The following is a 15,835-nucleotide window of genomic DNA, read 5'->3' on the forward strand; positions in this document are numbered from 1 at the left end:
GTAAGTAAAAGCATATAGTTTAAAATAGGTACAAACATGGAAGAAGTATTTATAAAACCTGTTCCTTATTATACCCATGCATACAATTACAAAAAGTAAGAAGGATTTGAGCACTGAACACAGTGATAACATTAACTAGTTTTCCCGGCTGTACGGGCAATCCACATACGCACGGTTCCGCTAGTTGACATACCACTGTTAAATAGTTAGTTCTTTCAAGGTTATATCTAAAAGGGTACTCGAATACACTTAAATAGCAAAATTGTAAGTAGCATTATATACATGGGAATAACAGCAAGGTACATTGTCGTGTAGTTGGTAAAAATGTTATAATTTATCTAGCTTGATAGGAAAAATCTTTCGAAGGTGTTACCTGAGAGGGTGTATTGTATTTATCATGTAATTTAAATACCACTAGATTTAGCCGATATAATCGGAAACAGAAGCATACAAAAACGAAGCCTATGAGCTTGATGACAAGTTATTAAATACCCATTGAATGTGCCCAAAGGTTTGTAATAACTGTAAAAGACAAACGTTTTCTTTGTTGGTAGCTTAATGTTGCCTTCTTCTTGAATCACTTTATGCAATTGTTAGTTTATAAGTGATGTTTTTATCATATATATTCTATATCTTTATTTTACAATAAAAAATGTTGGCTGGTCCAGTTTGATCACGTGATCCTTCATGGTACAACTTTGAGACCTATCCCAAACTGACGTCGCGTCGTCGATAACACGAAAGTTACTTGCTAATTTAAAGCTGCACTCTCACAGATTGAACGTTTTGACAACTTGTTTCATTTTTTGTCCCAGAACGAGCTAATTTTTGCGAAAATCCATGAAAACATGTGATGTGAGACTGCTGAGAAAACATCAGATCCAAGAATTTCATATTTAAGTTCAAAAATTAAACGGTAAGTAACGGTTTAAGCTATAAAACATTAATTTTCGAACGGAAATATGAAACTCTGCGATGTGATTTTTTGTCAGCAGTCCTATATTACTATTTTGCAGATATTTGGCAAAAATTTGCTCATTCCAAGACAAAAATTAAAAAGTTGTCAAAACGGTAAATCTGTGAGAGTGCAGCTTTAATATATTGAAATTTGAGTAAAAATCAAACCATACTGGGGGGTTTCAACGTTGAAATATCATTAAATTGTCTGTTTGAACTGTATAAGACTCGCATTGGATATAAAATATCTTCTGATTTGATTGTGGTCGTCCCACGACGTTGAAATGAGGAGAGTTGCCCTGATATACACACCTGGCAAAATTGCGTTTGTAATAATAAAATTGGCCTAATAAATAAATCGGCATTAGTCTCGTTGAAAACCATATAATGTACGATGATTTAGCTAGATTTTACTATTTATATATTATATTAAATTGTGTTTAATACACACCGCTGCGCATTATTTGGTTTTAAAAAGGGACAATAACGTTGTATTCAATTAGTATCAATTAATTAATAAATATTAATAAGTCTTGTTAATTAATTTACAAAACAGATGCATTTCATCTATTATATGATATTGTTCGAGAGCATATACAGTGAAGTGTGCCACTAACCCTATCCACTAGCGGATGCAGGGGTGTGCCCCCCCCCCCCCTAAACTCATCCAGGTTTATCCTTTTTATTTCAATATAGGAAATATAAAGTAATAAAATACGCCAAAAATGCACCATTTCAGACTAGAAATCAATATTTTTTTCTTCGGACAGTATCCCTAAACCCCCCTGCTAACACTTTAAACCAAATAAATTTCGGTTTGTGGAAGGGGGCAAATCAAAAGGTAACGCCCCTAAATAACGCCCGTTCTAATGCAAAATCCTGGATCCGCCCTGCTAAACCCAAAATAGAGGTGTACCCCTACATTTAGAGGTGCCGGTTTTTATATTCAGGTGCATCTCTTTACTTGGGGTAATCAAAACAATGTCGTTGGAGCCGCCGTGGACAATATTGACTACATGTATGAAGGGCTTTACATAAGCCCACTGTTCGTTTTTGCGGGAACCAATTTTCGATGAAGATGATGGATCAAAGTCCATAGGCGAGGTACAAAGTGTATACCACTTGATAAATTACGTCATATATGCTACGTCGGAAGGCAAGCATTTTGCTTAAAATAAAGACTTAATACAAAGATAACTTTTCTTTTACTACACCATTTTATATGAAACATAGGGCAGTCTATGCCGCATAAAGAGCCCTGGTAAAACACCGAAGGCGGGGCTCCGTAAGCGGCGTAGACTGCGCTATGTTTCATTAAAAATGGTGAAGAAATAATGAAGTTATTTTTGTTTTAAGTCTTCATTCGAAGCAAAATGTTTGCCTTCCGACGTAGCATTTATGAAGCAATGTATCACGTGGTATGCACACACTGATAGAAGTCGCCCCCGACTATCCTTCACCGGAAATATATCGTAGTATATGCCATAAACGAATAGCATTCTGAGAAAACAGCAAATCAAATGTCTGTGAAGTTAGCCTATGTAGCCGATTTAGCCTATGTAGCCTGTGTAGTAAACAGGCTGCAGCGTGCAGCCTATGTAGCCGATTTAGCCTGTGTAGAAAACAGGATGCAGCTTATATAATAGCCGATGTTGCCTGCCGTGACAGGTGCACGTGAAACAATCATGGGTGTCGCAAATGGGCTTGGGCGCATTAAGCACGTGAACATTGCCTTATGCATCGCTAAATAGGCTGCTATGGGTCATGTTCGAGGCATTGGCACGTGCACGTGAAACAATCATGGGTATCGCCACTATGCCAGGGTGGTAGGCATTTGGCAACACTTCAACCTCACATAGGCCACTGTGCTGGGAAAACTCTGGTTTGGGCGCATTAAGCACGTGAACATTGCCTTATGCATCGCTAAATAGGCTGCTATGGGTCATGTTCGGGGCATTGGCACGTGCACGTGAAACAATCATGGGTATCGCCACTATGCCAGGGTGGTAGGCATTTGGCAACACTTCAACCTCACATAGGCCACTGTGCTGGGAAAACTCTGGTTTGGGCGCATTAAGCCCGTGAACATTGCCTTATGCATCGCTAAATAGGCTGCTATGGGTTGCTATTGGTTGTTCCAGAAACCAAGCGTAGGTCAATGGGTGTGCATGTTTCACCCAAATACGAGCCCAGACGTTTGAGGTCAATTTAGTCAAGCTGACACCAAGATGGAAGTTATAAGGCGATGCTAAGTGGATGCTAGTTGACACTTGGTTGTCACTTCAATGTCAATATCCGGAATAGGGGCGTCACATTGCCTCCTTTTAGCCGTACCTCACACCCAAATTAGTTTATTTCGCTTTTTTACCCAAAACGAGGTTTCGTTGGGGTCGATTTGGTCAAGCTGACCTTAAGATGGAAGTTATTTTGCGGTTCTTGGTGATTACCCTGGATGTATCCTACATGATAATATCCTGTTAAAGGTCGTCACATAGCCACTTTCTTGTCGTACCACCAGCCAAATGTAGTTAACATTTCTCGTTTTTACACAAAAGCGGGTCCCAAGACGTTCGGGGTAAATTTTAGTCAATCTGACCCCTGGATGGAAGATATTGGTTGGTGCTAGGTGATAGCTGAGGATGTCCTCTAGATGCAAATGCCTGGTCTTAGGGCGTCACATCGCCTCATAATGGTATTACATGCCACCAAATACAGGTTTAATATGCCTGTTTCACCCAAATACTGGGTCCCCGGACGTTGGGGGACAAATTTGGTCACTTTACCCCAAGATTGAAGTTATTGGATGGTGCAAGGTGATTTACCTGGATGACCACTACATGACATTATCCGGTCTTAGAGTGTCACATCGCCTCTTTCTGGTCGTACCAGCAACCCTAATTAGATATGTGTGCTCGTTTTAACCAAATATGAGTTTCCCATACGTTCGAGTCAATTTTGAGTCAAAGCTGAGCCCTAGGTGGAATTATTGGGCAGTGCTACGTAATAACATATGGTCTTCATGTTATACCACTCACCGGTCTTAGGGCGTCACATCGCCTACTTCTGGTCGTACCATCCACCCAAAGTAGTTCACTGTGTTTGTTTTACCCATAAAGGTCCCGTTAAAGACGTTGAAGTTATTGGGCGTTGCTAAGTTATATTCCTGAATGTCCAATACATTCTAAAACCTGGTCTAAGGGCATTACATGGCCTCCTTCTGGTCGTACCAGCCACACAAAAGAAAGTCAACCAAGATAGATGGTCCCAAGAAGTTGGGGGTCAATTTTGGCCAAGCTGGTCCGAGATGGAAGTCCGTTGGTGGCACCAGGAGATAACCTAAATGTTCTAAGATGCCAGTCCCCGGTCTTATGGAGTCACATTACCTCCTTCCGGTCGTACCAGCCACACCAAAGTAGGGCAGTATGCCTGTTCCATCCAAACAGGGGATCCCAAGGAGTTGGGTGTGGCATCTTATTGTCGAACTGACAACCCAATTTCCTTTCTTCGTGAGCCATGCACTGACACCGTCTTTGAGAATACATATGATCTTACCGACTCCAGTATACCCTTATGAAATGCGTATAGGGAATAGTCTTAAGTGTCTGCTGCGTATGTGTTCCCTGCCTTCTGACGTCTTTCAGACACGCGTAATCACCGTGGGAGAAATGCTGTCATCGTGGAATATCGCGGCGATATATTCCGCGGTAGCCAACTCGGTGGTGCGTGTCATCACCACGTTCATCTGATGCCGTGTGTGTACGAATTTCGAATACATGTGCGCGGCATATCACCGCGATGCGGCTAACTGCGATATGCAAGTATTTTGACAGGTAAATGTGGTACAAACAGAGTATTGTACATTTAAATTGAACCGTGCTTGCAGAATGGATTTCACTCAATTGCGAAGGTAAGCAATCGCATCGCTCTTTTGCAAATACTTAATACACAACCAGCACTTAAATAATAGTTAAACGATTGAAGAACGTGCGCAGTTTTATTCAATATTGCATTTATTCACAATCACACAAGTTTTACGTGGGCATTCTAAATTTAGATTTTATTTGCGAATAAGGTGGCAATAGTTTAAATAATTCTACAGTTGCAAGCATTATTTGCAAGAAACAAACTACGTTTTGAGTACGAACAAATGAACGCAGATAATCTAAGTTAAGTAAAGTATAAACGTAGGCTTCTCAACAAAATATATGTATAGTTTTCATATTATAAAGTATATTTAAATAATGTATACATACTTAAAACAGAACTATTATTTAATTAACAGAACCAATCTTATTTAAAGGTCTCTACCACTCAACATTTAACTTTTTACAAACATACATAATGATATGTATTGACAACATGATCGAATATATAAATGAAACCATCATCATCTTATACTTTCTTGACATTGGATTCACAGTTCCTTTACCTCAACTACAATCAGCTAAAGCTGGTTCATACACAGTTTAAATGCTAAAAATATTAGTATGTATTACTTTAATCCAATGTTTCATAATTTATATATATAAATATATTAACATATAACGGATATCTTCCGAGTTCACCATAAAGTCAGGCATTACAAGTATTTGGATTTACCACAATATTTTGCAATATTTAAGGTGTATTCGCTTGATCTCTTTGGATTTGGAACTTCCCCATATTTCACATGCATAGTTCAAAACAGGTAAAACGAATGCATCAAAGGGAAAAGTTCCCAGTATAATTAAATACATTCCTGAGATAAAAATCATTCACTCCGTCGATGGCATCCCCATCATAGGTCCAATGTTCAGTGGCTAAAAGTCCACCACGTTTACGAAACACCACAATTTCAGTTTGAGAAGTATTTACTTTAAGACCGCATGTATTACAATAATCGTCCGAAGTATCTAAATGTTCGGAAGGCGTTTTTCCTACAATAGCCATATAGTACTATATCATTAATAGTAAACCTGAATCAACATTATTTTGTAGATGTAACTCAAGATCTTCGACAAAGAGATAAAACAAAAGAGTTGAAATTAATTCCAATGCTTTAAACCAATATTCAGAATAGTCAGAACATGTTTTTACACATAATTTGATTTTTTGGTACACAAATACTTCGAAGTAGTTACCCGTGGATACCACATTTATACATTTTCATCCATAAGGCATTTCTATAAACAGAATCAAACTATATCATCATATCTACTAATATAGCATACAATCGATTTTTTATCATTTCACTACTTTTTAACTAATGCATATATGAATGACTACCCTCTTTATGCAATGGGATGATAATACCTTCCACCCATTTATCGGGATATAAGCCCGAGTTCGAAATAAAGTTGAATATATCACATAAATGCGTTGATAAGTTACCTATACTTTCGATAAGATGTTTATTTGTAAACAATCACTACCATGTGCCTTTCAATTTAAAGACAATAAGCAGCCTTTACACTTTCGTTAACATTGATAGGTCGATCAATTTCTGGAATCTTGTTTGATTTACTTTTCTATTTCAGACATTATGCGTTTGTAAAGGGCACTTTTCTTTTGTACGTGCAATTTTCTTATACATGTAGTAAATCTTGCGATCACATAAATATATTATGTTTACATCTGTTTTATCGAAAACACTGCGTACTGTATCAGTTACATGGTTCAATGCATCGTTAAGACTGTTTTGTGCAATTATCTTAATTATTCACAATAATATTAAAATGTGATCATTTGGGTACAAGGCCAGACCGAAATGGATTTCTATACATATCAAAATTTCCACTGATAACGTACTTCAGAATAACTATCATAATTTGATGGGGCATTATTGCAAATCAACGAAAAGTGTTAATGTGTATGGAATCGTTTGTATTGCGTACTCTACTATTTTATTTCACCCCATAGAAACACAGAGCCAATAGGTAGGACCAATATTTCACCAGAAGATGACTCGGTTGATCACTTTGATAATGCGCCAGGTTCTATAGGCAAATGAAATACATGCTTTGTTATTTCATTTTTTATAGAAGACATATATACGTATCATTTCGTTTGAAAACAAACTTTAAAGGTCTGATGAAAGAAGAACTGACAATGCACCCTGGCACCGCCAGTCACAGCAGCGGTCCAAATAATGACCACATTGTCGGAATGTAGCTAAGTGGGATGTAATTACTGATATGTCACAGAAAGGGACCAATATCTTATCAGAAGCTAACTAGGTTAACTACATTAATCATGAAAAAACATGATATGAATAAGCGTGACTGAACATCACATATATTAATTTACAAATATATCATAAGATTTATTTTGTTTGTGAACAAACATTTTAACTACATTCATTGTTAGAAATAGCTTGATGTACAGGTATTGAAAAACGAAATGGTGTTTTTAGGTATTTACATTCCATCACATATTTACATAATGATTGTTTTATTTCAGGTTAGGCCTTGGAGTAGGATTAAATTTTAAATGGTCCCAGGTGAGGCTTTATATAAAAGTGTGTATTTTTCTCATATGAAAATAAATCGCCCGAATGCAATACTTATTCGTTGGTCTATAGAAACCGATCACCTCATATCTTTTTTCAATGATTTTAGCATAAGCATATAATAAATTCGATGGGTCACCATCATCCTCCTTCCTCCAGCTTCCCCAACCATCCTAAGCAACCTCACTCTGGATATGCCCTCTTCACTCACAATATAGTATTAACCCCAGCCTTCCCGGTTATCCGGTAATTCAACCGACCCAGTGCAAACAGAGCAAGGTGACCCAACGTAAAAGTAAGCATATACAAATTTTCAACTTGTGGCTTTATTGCAGCTTTTTCAATAATCTTGGTGATAAATGATAAGTGAGACAGGCCGATAGTTACAGAGGGAGCCTTTTCTTCTTTAACAAAGGTTTAGCCACAGCACCTTTCAACTCATCAGGGAACACACCAGATGTCAAAGACCGATTTATATTTTTAGTAACAATGGGATAAATTGTGAAAATAATATTTCAAATGTGTGGTTGGAATGACATCAAGTTTATATGTTGCAGATTTTGATGCATACACAAGGTTCTTAACATCATTTTCTGACAGTGGTCTGAACGCAGTTAATGTATTCATGGTGTTTCCGCGTATAACCTCTTGATATCTCCTTCCGCCTCTCCAGTCTTGGTTTAGTAGTAATCATTCAATATACTTGTATGGTTGTATATGCACATGGCATGTGTAATATAGTATACTTGTCACTAGCGGGTCCAGGATGGACGCACCTGTCGCGCGCCCCCTAACATAGTCAGAGTTTCCTTTTCATTTCGATATAGAAGCAAAGTGTAACAAAATACGCCCAAAATGCACAGTTTCTGACTAGAAAGTGTTATATTTTCCTTGGGGGATACCCCTACCCCCTGTCAATATTTTAAGCCAAATATATTTCGGTTCTGAGGGAGTGGTGCAAGTCAAAAGGTTACACCCTTAAATTCCGCCCCCTCTAACGTCAAATCCTGGACCCGCTCCTGTTTGTACACGCGTAGTATACAGAGGCACTTAAGCTGGGTCGGCAGTGGCGGCAAAAGTGTGTTGTTGTTTTCAAATAATATCCATGGGGTTAATTTGCTTTCGAAACAAAATGTCCGTCATCGATTTTACCTCTTATCGATAATAGGACATGATGCCGTTGTGGTGACAGTCATATCGGGTATTGTTTTTTTCCGATGGAGCATTAAGATAGGTGTCTGCTTAGAAAACATAGACAATAGCTCGTAAATATTAGGTGTCCAAAACAGTTCCTTAATTGACTTTCAAAAGTCCGAAGCAAATACAAAACTTAATTGTTATCATTTGCGATTCATCGTATATACTGACGTGTTTTTCTATGCTGTAAAAATTCTACATGGGCGGCCTCGAGACGACGCTAGTGTATACACTGTTGGAATCAGTACAGGTTGCGAACACGTTGAACGACATCGACAAACTCATAGTACAACACATACCAAAAGCTATCAGATGCATGGAACCAGGATAACGTGGTATGTTTTCAGATGTAGTGACAGTGCTGAAACTTATCTAGGTGATGCCGGCGACGAACGCTAAAACATATTATGCTTTAACATCTGACCCAAAAAACCTGGCTCATTATTTGTTGTTGTTTTTTTTATATTATAATTATGTTATATTTATGCATGGGACCTGTGATTTGTACAATACGGAAAAAAATGGAATTTTTGTACGCGCGTGCGTCCCAATACGGAAATAATACTGTATGGTCACGTGGTTTAAAAGAGCGTCTACGATTGGACGTATAAATTAGGTATATAGAATAATATGATGTTATGTCTACCTCTATTCACCTGTATTATGTGTTGAGCGTAATAAAAAAATAATGTAATGAAACATAATGTATAAACTGAAACGAAGACGGTACGATATATAGAAAAACATGTTAACCTAACACTGTTCGGTCAGAACAAAAAGCCCTTTTGTTCTAAAACAATCAGCCTGAACATATGGTGTTAGTCAGTAATCTATTCAAACTGTAACAAACACTTGAAGGGAGCCAGTAATGAAGCATCCCGGAAGAAGCCACTACACCAGGGGTGAAAACGGCTTCATATAAACACGAAGTCATAGAGAGGTTGCACGTTACGTAATCAAATCGATAGCCGCCATCTTGGAGGGACAGACTGATAAGCGCAGCCATTGTTGACCTCCAGACGAGAGAAGTCAGAACTCATTTGAAAATGGTAAATTCATGCAGTGTGTTTAAATGTCATAATAAGGCAAACAAATCAGACAACAGAAAGTTTTTTCGGTTACCGGAAATTATTCTTCACCAAGATGACAGGACCCGAGAATTATCAACGGAAAGGCGAAGATCGTGGCTTGCGAGACTCGCAATCGGAACTCCTCGGCTAGTATCAAGATATGGCCTCGGATATAATACGGGCATTCGGAGCTCCTCGGCCATTTTTTCAAAAACAACCTCGGATGTATATGGACGGTTTACATACTTAAAAAGTGGTACGATTAAGTCCGCTGCAAATAGATCGCGTAGTAATCTTATTTAGTAGTTAAAATTTATGACTTAATTCTTGGGAATCGTAATTATGTTTGCAATAATACACTTCACTGGCAATCAATTTAAACTGAGAGCAATGAATACAACTCTTAAACACTACATTTAATTAATGCTTTTATTCAAAAAAATACGGACTACTTCAACAGATGTACCGGCATACATCCGAGGTTGTTTTTGAAAAAATGGCCGAGGAGTTCCGAATGATAATACGGGTCGTAAGAAAATAGTCCATCATGGACATCTTGTTCGTAAGAAATACTTATCCCGCCTGTCCCATACCTTGACCTCTAAGACAAATGCCAATATCGCTGACCACATTCTTGCAAACAATGAGTTGCTCTTACAATGCATTACGGACTGCACCGCCTGCCCGGTGAAAGACATTATTGGAAATAGTGAGCAAGTAGTCCATAGTGTAGAAGACATTAGCAGATCCCTCATCTACGATCTACACTGCAAGCGAAACGCCATACTCAAAGGAAAATTACAACAGAACACTTAGTCAGTGCCAAGCCAACAGTCTGGATCACTCAACTAATAATCGTGTCCGTACCCTATATTACGGCTGGGACAGTAGTAGTGACAGTGTAATTCAAGTCTAGCATGTACCATTAGTCATATTGAATAACAAAACCCAGCTTGCTGGTTAGTGTACATATATATTAAGTAGTAACCAGTTATTTAACATTTTTTTCGATACGTAACTTATTACCAATATAGTGTAAGGAGCAGTGCGCTTAAGTTAGGCAACCAGTACACACAAGGCTAATAATTCTTAATGACGCGCCTCCTTAACGAAGATGAAGACGTAAACTACCTGCTCATCACGTAGCAGGGTGCTCCGATGAAGTGTAACGGAGGAATTTACTACAACAACAACAACAACAACATGGCCGACCAAGAAGATATTCAAACAACCAAGAGATATGTTAGTCCAAAGACAGAATGAGGAGCGAACTTTTACCACTTATTTGTGTGTAAGTGTTATTTTTATACTTATTGTATTTTAATAAAATATATAAATAGTTTTAAAAGAGCCCTAATGAGAAACTAATTGGAAATGTCATTAATTCTTAGTGGGTGGGGTAAAGTCTTCTTTCATTTGACAGATTCTAATATAGTAAATAACAATTTTGAAGCTCCAGTGATCAGTGGCAAAAATTAAGAAAACAAATACTCTATTTGTAATAACAAATAAGTCTGAATCTGACTTTACTTAGATCGATAATAGGTTAGACTTTCTTTCTCAGTGTATTTATCTCATACATTTCATATCATTAACTTAAATGTTTTATAATTTTAAATTTACATTCTTTTATCCAAGGATGTATGGTAAATATATGTCCGTGAGTGTTGGTATCGAACAATTTAAAGTAATGGCACAATTAAATGCCACGGCCCTGTTCACTAATATAGTTCTCTAAATAAATTAGATCTTCATTCTATCGGTTGAACAAAATGAGTTTGAACGCATAAACCAGCACACATTTCTTTCAAGACTAAATTCCATGATATCCACCAGTGGTGGTGATGCAGAAACATTGAAAAATGCTGACATTTTTACTGTGCCAATGAAATGCAGACATTTAAATTTTAATCTTATTGTCATTTTCAGAGAAGAGTATGGTACCAGGGGTGCAGCTGACTCTGATTCCCGGCTTCTTCTAATGAAAAAAGTCAGATGAGGTAATGGTTGTACTATTTTCGAAATTCGGACAATTATTTAACAGTCAAGTATCCTATTGGTTTAAGCCCAAAAGTACCTGCATGTTTGTACAATTAACCAACAAGGACGGACAGTATTAAAATATCAACATTGTAGATGAAATTAAACATGAATTTCATTTCATATTTTTTAATTTACCAGTAGTCCAGAGCTAAAAGCTGCTCTCTCACAGATTGACAGTTCTTCTTGGTCGTTCTTCAAAAGCCCAAAGGAGTAATTAAATTAAATTTACACATATAATTAATTATATGGCTTAAAGCAATAGCAAAAAAATATTTTCCAAACAATTAAAATCTGTTCTATTATGCGTGACCTTATATGACTAGTTAGAGGAATTTTTACCAAATTTTCAAACTTGTATATGAAAGACTGTGATCTGATATTATGTCAGCAGACTAATATCACTGGTTTCCATACATTTGCACAATAATTGCCAATTGGCTCGTTTAAAGATAAAAATAAAAAAGGTGTCAGAACAGTAAAACCATGAGGATGCTGCTTTAAATTGGTGTTGCACTTAATGTTTTGTGAATACTTTTCTGTTGTTGTACAGGCTTTTAAAATAATTGATCTGAAAATATAATTTCTATTATTGTTGTATTTTCTGTTTTCTATTTCAGGCGCTGGAATCCGAATGTAATCAAAAATGCCATTGTATGAGGATTGACCTGCAATGCATGGAAATCATCTAACACAACTGCAACGCCTACCTTGGAAAAATGAGTGCAAGATGGAAACAAAGCGTTCAGTGGAACATCTTGTCATCTCAAATATTTGATGACTTACATACTGATGTGAAGTTGAAGATAAAAGTCATCTGTAGGTCCGTGATTATTAAATAAATCCGAACATATATTTTAAAAGGGTAATATGGTAAAGGATTTATCTACGCTTAAAGTGGTTTTCCTATATTATGGAGGGGAGATAACTACAAAAACAGAAACAGATGGCATCGGCAGACCAAATTAAGGAGAACTATTTTGTTCAGTTCAATTTTTAAGACTTCAGAAAATCCGTTGATAGGGCACATCCTTTTAAATGCCATATTGTAAACTGGGCTCTTTAAATTAAAATGTGAAAAGGTGAAAGTGGTCTAGAGGATAAGCCCCAAATTCAAGGTTGTGAGTTCAAGACCTCCAAGATACTTTCTCTTGACCTCAGGAAAAGGATGTCCATTCTTGTTTCTACTTAGGCAACAGACTTAAGAGTGATTTTGTAAGCTTCCAGCTTGCATAGCAATCTGATAAGGCATAAAATAAGATACTAGCTGACTTGCAAACAGTTTTTCCATTTGTGTTGATTTATTTTTCAGTCTGTTGGAATGTTTATTAGAAGTGATGCGCATTGCTTACTGCAACCAATATTTATTTTCTTTATTAAGTTAACTTTAACGAACACATAACATGACTTGTGATTGTATGAGTTTATTTTCTCAAATGATGTAATAAAAGTTATTCTGAATGACTGTCCTTTTTTGTTTGAAGAAAATGTGTTGAGGTTTTGGCATAGCATAGTGTCATCATCATCATCATCATCATCATTGTTGTGTACAAATAAAACATTTAAAACAATGTAATAAAAACCAAACTGTCAAGCCAAGTACTCAAAGAGGCACAAGGATATTGCTAAAGAGACCGGTAATACATTTAGACAAATAAAATGCATTGTGTGTTTATGGTTAAAGTGGTGACATACAGTATTTTTTATAATGAAGACTTAAATTTGTATGGCAACTTAAAGCCATATATGGGGATTAAACGCCAGAAATATTGTGAAGTCTCCCAAAAGACTCAATGCACTTAAAAGGGCTTGGCACAGAAATGAAAGTAAAAATGGGAGCAAAACCTAATTTATCATTAATTTTACATTGGATTGCATACAGATGGCTCTGTTATTACTGGACTAATATTAAAAATAAAATTAAGAGACGTGTTGATCCAAACTGTAATTATTCTTGTTTGCATTTTATGGAGTTATAAAAGAGTCATTTGGTGAAGAGTGATCTAAAGGCTAATTATTCAAAATAGATAAAGTATTATTGAAAAAAGTTTGGTATACATTGCTGAAAAGCTTAGTAACCTGGCTAAATATTTGTTTAAGGCTTTTATTTACAAAAAATGAAATCAGTTGAGTATCTTATCAGTTACTCTTTTGGTGTTGTTGTTTTTAATAAAAAATGACAATTTACTCAAAGATATTGAGACTAATAATTATAGATTAAGACAAATATAATGTGAAAGGAAACTTCTGATGAGTGGGTTTTATCCACAGCTTAGGAGGTAAAGTGAAGCATGATCTGCCTTGAACAAATACAATTTTAAGACCAGTTCTGTCAACTTAGTGCACCAGTCAATTGTACCCCCCCCCCCCCACCCTAGGTCTGGGGGAATACTGGGGTTAACCCGGGGAAATGGGCCGTGTTTTTACCTATCAGGTGGCCCTGCAGTGCTGGGTGAATGCGGTGGTTTTATCTTCGCTTAAAATATAGATGGGAATGGACCTTACCTAGAGTCCCTGGGGTGAGGGGGCATTTGGCAGGGATTTTGCCATTGGATCGTCCGCGCAGGGTGGGGATTTTAGCCGGGGTTGGCTGTACTGAAAGTCAAAGTCCCCACTATTCCCCAGACCTGGGGGGGGGGGCGTGGTTACAATTGTCTGGTGCATATCCACATGAACGTTGTACTGGTACTCTACCAATTGAGCTTACTGCGTGGATAGTCACCGCCCCATCCCAACCCCACAGAACTGTTTACACAAAAAAAAATCTGCAGCCCAAACCCAACGATGCTGAAGTAAAGGCATGCATAGATTTCAGCTGGTAAAGCTGACTGGGTGCCAAGCTCACACCCATCCTACCACAATCCACAAAAGTCTGCACAATATGCAATCAATGATTTTACAGAATAGTAATGTTGTTTTAATGGCAAGGCATGGTGTGAAAAATAACACGGCAAAGTATGACTTAAAACTTATATTTCATAGGGTATTCCTATAACTGTTGAGAAAATGTTGACATTTAGTCCATGCATGCATTTAATCCGATGTAATGATTCATGCATGCCATGAACCGTATGATCATTTCAATGACTGTCAAGTACATTTTCTGTGTGCTCACGATTTTTCTAGAGGAAATAGAGTGCTTCAACTATAAGAAAACATCTAAATATTCATAAAACGAACATTTTTTGAGGTAAGAATAAATATTTTCTCTTAAACAAGCACATTTAATTTAACACAATCCATTTCCTTGTTGTTACAATGGGCCTTCTTTACGCGGATTGAAAACGGTGTTAATCGCCGGCAGCCGCATCGCACTTTCGTATATCCTTACTACTATTTACGAGGTCTATCTCGAAGCTTGCCGGAGATGGCCGAGTTGTTACGATTGGCGAGACTCGGTCAAGATTTCACAGGAAAAAACCTTAGCAACATCAGTGTGCTCCGATCATTTTATTTTAGGTAATATACAATAATTGCACTTAATTATGTTTGTTATTATTCTTAATTTGTTGTTTTCCTTTTTATTCAGTTGATTCAGATTAACAATATTCCGGCAACAACATTATTCGTACCCGATTTCATTCGTTAATACGTTATGAACCTACTGTACAGCACTTCAAAATTGTACTTCCTAGCTTTCGCTGATATTATTACGTTAATTTAAATATAAATGCCAACTTAAATAATCGAGAGGTATTTGTATGCAGATTGTGATATATAGTGATGCTTTTACATGAATTAGAATGTTCGTACTCAAAGTTCTTCACACCCAAATTATGACCAAAATGTCGATGTCAAATGTCTGAGAATTTTAACATTGAATGATTCACCTGTTTGGCTAGAACATAAAAACAATATGTGCTAAAGGAACGATATAATTTGTTTCATATGCTCATCATTTTAGCCGAACAATATTTTATTTTATACAGTATTTATTTACAGGGCAGAAGTCAGCATTGTACGACAGAGAAAATCCAGACTGGGCACCATCAATCAACCTAGGATCTACAGCTTCAACACCATCCCCGCTAGTTGCAACAGGGCGTTTCGCATGGCGTAGGGCTCGATCCGAGAAGTGTGAGGC

The 15,835-nt window shown here is 37.1% G+C and overlaps 1 long non-coding RNA gene across 1 annotated transcript; it reads left to right on the plus strand.

Moving 5' to 3' along the window:
- The first annotated feature begins 10,917 nt into the window (after positions 1–10,917).
- LOC128236676 (uncharacterized) lies at positions 10,918–13,137 on the plus strand. Its single transcript, XR_008261401.1, has 3 exons — positions 10,918–11,002; positions 11,641–11,711; positions 12,372–13,137. It is a non-coding gene; the product is annotated as an uncharacterized LOC128236676 (long non-coding RNA).
- The last annotated feature ends 2,698 nt before the right edge of the window (positions 13,138–15,835 follow it).

The sequence above is a fragment of the Mya arenaria genome, chromosome 6 (assembly GCF_026914265.1).
Source record: "Mya arenaria isolate MELC-2E11 chromosome 6, ASM2691426v1".
In the NCBI taxonomy this organism is placed as follows: Eukaryota; Metazoa; Mollusca; class Bivalvia; order Myida; family Myidae; genus Mya; species Mya arenaria.